Below are 5,623 nucleotides of genomic sequence, written 5' to 3' on the forward strand. Positions count from 1 at the left end.
TTATACATATATATTACAGTAATTTTAGTTTTAGGATCAAAAGTCATTTTATATCAACCGGACAAGAGTAAAATAACCTCATACATTAAAAGTCACATAATAACATAATATTAATTGATTTAAGATAGGATAACACTAAAAAAATTATCATTAGAAGTTGGTTTTAAAATACTAAAATTCATGCTAGCGTTAAAAAAAAAGGCTGATTTAAATGTCAATCATGTGTATCAAAGATTAATCTCACGATGTTCCAGGTCACGCGCTGCTCTTCAGAACTTAAAAGGTCGTATATCGGTTTCTATCTGATACTTGACGCTGCACTTTCCATGCTAAAGTTTGTTTTTGAATTTCGCACAAAGCTACACGAGGGCTATCTGCGCTAGCCGTCCCTAATTTAGCAGTATAAGACTGGAGGGAAGGCAGCTAGTCACCACCACCCACCGCCAACTCTTGGGCTACTCTTTTACCAACGAATAGTGGGATTGACCGTCACCCTATAACGCCCCCACGACTGAAAGGGCGAGCATGTTTGGTGTGACGGGGATTCGAACCCTCAGATTACGAGTCGAGCGCCTTAACCACCTGGCCATGCCGAGCCTTCTATTCTATAGAGCTTCTGCAAAGGATGCCAGTCATCGTTTGAACACACATTTTGAGAAACTTTCCACAGACTTCGACTTCCGAGATAAACTTTAAGAAGACCAAAGGCACATAAATTCATTGTAGTTGTATCAGTGGGCGAGGGGTGCTGACAATATGGGGTCAAATGAAATTGTTATGATTTCAGTTTCTTTGACAATCTTTCTCGTAAAACACGAAAGGGAATCCTCAATAGCTACGGCACTTGAAATTATTTTAGGCAGAATAAGAGTAAATTAATCTACAAGACTTTTTTTTCCTTTTATTAGATATATTTTTGTGCGCCAGCAATATAAAGCAAGGGGCGCGCGTATACCCGATTCAATTATACTGTTCATTAAGATCTCTACCAATCTTCCCTCAAATGGAAATTCTTTTAGGCATGATTAGAGTAAATTAATCTATGAGACCTTGAGCATGGTCATATACATCACCAGAAAGGGTTTAACCTCCTGAGTCCAAAACTGTAATTACACTTCAAATCGGTCAAGAGATGACGAAGCTATGAGCCAAAAGTTTGCATTTGAAAAAAAAAAAAAAAAAACAAGCTGTTGATATTTGGATTTTTTATTTATTCTTTCTTTAAAGGCACCATAATACGTGCTTAGCTTCACCATAACTTATTTTTGGGGCAATTGTTATTTTCTTAACCACAGCCTTCACTTAATAGACGAGGTCGTTGTTTCAAATTAGCTCGGGGTATGATTTCGCGTTTGTTCGGGACTTTCCTTTCCTATGGACAACACTGAAGGATTCTTTGTTCAGAATGCTGTGTCCTTCGTTCTGTAGATGTATATTTTAACAATATAGATATTCTTTCTCGAAAGATGTTATCCGGTCTATCCATTGGACTGTTCATTAGTCGACTATTCGTCGTGAAAAAACATATAAGGGCAAAACACGTCGCCCTTAGCTTGTTCAACAACATAGATATTTATTAGTTTAATATTCAAGGTAGAATTCTGATACATCTCAGAGTAGTACATGTGACAGTTGTGATAATGACAAACAGTGAACATGGAATAAAATCAAAAATTAACAAAATAAAGTTTTCTCGCTAAAAAGAAAAGAAAACAAATAATAAGGAATATTATTCAAGTAAACATTATTTCATTTTAAAGAGGTTTTCAAAGATCGTTCAAATAAAAGTAACCATGTTTCTGTACTTTTGTAGTGTTTTAACACATATCACCTTATCTGCGCCTTCCAGTGGCTCAGTGGTAAGTCTACATCAGTAAAATTCGAATTTCGATACCAGTGGTGAGCAATTCATTGATAGCCCATTTTGTAGCTTTGCACTTAACAACATCCATCTACTTGTGCGTATTGCATTATAGAGCTAATATTAGTTATAATAACGTTGGAGTAATAAGTAGCATGCTTATTCAAAAACGTTTTTAATGCTGTAGAAAATCCTAAAACTGAAATTAGAACGCGGCAACAAACGCTATTAATAGTGAGAATATGGCAACTTAATTCAGTAACGCCAATTCGTCCTATACTAAATTAGGTGGCAGTAAGGCACGCTTAACCTTGGCTGTACTGAGCTAAGAGTTCGCGAAATTACTTCTGAAAGCATCCCTTGCCTTAAAGCTAACTATGCAAAAGCGGATTTCTGTTCAACAGAGAATATTCCGTTTCGATATGACGGGTCAGTATGATACATACAAAAACCATTAACTCCGTACTAATTGAATCACGAGATAAAATAGGACGCGAATCAAGAGCTAATGCATCACTAAAAGCACTGGCAGTACCTATATCAGTAAGCAGTTTTTCAAGATAGGCTTTGGCTTTAAAATAATGTCGCTCCAATAATTTGGAATAAAGTGCACTCAAGCGTTTGTAAAATTATAGATGAAGACAGTTGACGAAGTGACTTTTGCTTAAGGTTTTAGTGCACGAGTGCTCCTTCCCTGATCAGTATCCAGAACTTAAATGGAAAAAGTAAAACCTGAAATTAACACTAATGACGAAAGGCAACTTGTTGACCTGAGGAAGCAGGCAAAGCCTATTAAGCCTATTTAGGCCCGTCAGATCTTATTTGTGTGTACCAGAACTTCGTATATTACTCCATACGTGCCTTATACACACTACTGTAAAACGATGACAAAAAGTTTGTTTTATCAATAGTGACCACTTGTTCAAACAGAAGAAAATTCTACTTCCGTGAAATATCTACCATACAAGGCTATATTTTATACATTGGGAACGTGTACTTACATAAAAAACATATCTCACGAAACTAAAATATCTACGTACAAAGAAAAGAGGTGTGGGTGAAGCTTTTGCAATACAATGATCAAGATTACACTAAAAACGTAGCTTGCGACAGTCTAGAAAATCACTTTAGAAACTGTTCCCCAGAAGGTTACCAGTAAGTTTACAGATTTAAAAGCCTAAGATACGGAGTTCGATACCCCACGATAGACAATGCCCAGATAACCAGTTGTGTGGCTTTTAAGTGATAAATCTTGAGAGGAAAAAGGGTTGTTTTTATGATATTTTAGAATCTCAACATTTTTTGTATAATTTAAATATTCTGCTATGATTTGAGTATTTTCAAAAATGATATAGTTGTCGTCAGCAAATACAAGTTACTTATAGATTTAGTGATTATTTAACTTCTGGAAAACACGGAAGAAGCAAAGAGCCTATGTTACTACCAACATTTTTAAGAAACAGGAGATTGCGTAAAAAAAATGACAACTATGATCCTCGAGTTGGAGTTTTCTATAATTATGTTTTGTATTTTTTCGTTTTGTAGGTCATACATTAATCACTGTAAATCAGCAATTCCTGTCTAATCTAGCTTGACTTAAACAACACATTGTTCTCTAAATGTTTTTCATGTTTATTATCATGTGTTTTATTGTGATATTTGGATGAAGGAGCTGGATAATTTAGTTATCATATTAACAGGTGCTTCAAGCGCGTCATCAATCTAACACTTCATATTAATCGTATTAATCCAGTCTTTCGACTTCTCCTTGGTTCGGTCTCGTACTTGGGACTAGTCGCACCGAAAACGGGAGCTCTAGCAACTGAACTAAAGGGTTAACGTTTTAGTCTAGCAATTGCAAGTATCTTTTCAAAACATCTAAAATTACTTAGATCGTAGAAAGTGCAAGCTTTGGCCTAACAACAATCTATATATTATAAAGGTGTTGCACTTATCTCACATTAAGGAGCACCCCAGTGGCACAGCGGTATGTCTGCGGACTTATACTGCTAGAAACCGGGTTTCGATACCAGTGGTGAGCAGAGCACAGATAGCCATTTGTGCTTAATAACAAACAACAACAACAACTCACATTAAGAAAAATGAAATTCTAACGTTAATACAAGAGAATAAATTTCTGTTCCCGGTGGCTCAAGGGTAACGTTAAAATTCGAGGTTCGGTCCTTAAGGAGGGCACTTCACAGATAGCCTATTGTACAGTCTTGAGTTAGGGATGCTGTCTAAAACAATCACGAGACAACTTTAGCGATGTCGGAAAGACTCGTTAACAGCTGGTGAGGTGCTTACATCATATTGCAAGTTTTCAAAATACTGAGCTCGTTAGGAATTTGCAAATTACACAATCTTTACTCTTAATACGCGTCTCTCACTTTTGTTATAATGTGTAAACGTTCAAATACTGCAAAAAGTGAGCAAACTATATTTACAAAAGTACGAGTTGTAAAAGTATTATTGTCTGTTAAGTGTAACACAATAATAAGCTTGTACTCCATTAACGCTAGCCGTCCCTAATTTAGCAGTGTAAGGCCAGAGGGAAGGCAGCTAGTCATCACCACCCACCGCCAACTTTTGGGCTACTCTTTTACCAACGAATAGTGAGATTGACCGTCACATTATAACACCCCACGGCTGAACGGGCGAGCATGTTTGGTGGGATGCGGATTCGAACCCGCGACCCTCAAATTGTGAGTCGAGCGCCTTATCCACCTGGCCATGCCGGGCACGAGCTTCGAAGCACCTCAGAGTATCCTTATTAATTCTATTTTCTCTAGTTTTAAGCAGTTGTGCCATCTTGTCTTCTTATAGCTTCATGTGTTTGTTCGCTGTTAAGCATAAAACTATACAATGGGTTATCAGTGCTTTGCTCACCACGGGTTTCGAAACCCGATTTTAAACGTATAAGCTAAACAGTCATATCAGAGGCCCCTATTGTTCAGATATAACTATCCTATATTTCAAACTACTGAGCAGAGGAAGGCAGCCAATCAGAAAAAAACACACATCCTCTCACCCCGCTACAAGGGACTCGTTCAACCAAATAATGGGATTGACTGTAACTTTTATAACGCGCCCACAGCGTGTTTAGTGGCATAGCATCTTGAACTCTATCTATACCCCCCGATTGACATAATGACACGCCCATCATTACATCGTTTCTAGAATTTACTGTTTCTAAAACCAAGTGGATGAATATGAGTCTAAGTGAGGATCAGTCGATTGGGGCTACCAAATCCATAAACATCAGTCATCATATTTGACTTACAGCGCTTAACATCTACAGTAAATATATAAATGTGTTTCTCAAGTCAAATAAAAAATAATTCACTTAGAGAAAACAACGATATTCATTTCCTTTGGCTCAACATGGTTGGCTCCTTAAACTCGAACATAAATCGTGTATATCTCATGTTACTTGATATTCAAACAAACATATAGTGTTTCTCAAATTCTAAACGAAATATTAGTATTCAAACTTACTTTCTTGGTTTCAAAATATTGGAACAAGCTATTCTGTTCTCATTTTTCAATTTCGATTCGGAGAACACAAAAAGTCTTTCTTGATTTTACTTTAAAAAGAAACTATTTCCTTGCATTGTTATTAGATCATTTAAATAGCCAAACATTTGAGAAGATTTATAATTTATTTGAAATTATATTATTTGTTTTGAATTTCGAGCAAAGCTACACAGGGGCTATCTGCGCTAGCCGTCCCTAATTTAGCAGTGTAAGACTAAAGGGAAG

Source organism: Limulus polyphemus, unplaced genomic scaffold (genome assembly GCF_000517525.1).
Source record: "Limulus polyphemus unplaced genomic scaffold, Limulus_polyphemus-2.1.2 Scaffold229, whole genome shotgun sequence".
NCBI lineage: Eukaryota > Metazoa > Arthropoda > Merostomata > Xiphosura > Limulidae > Limulus > Limulus polyphemus.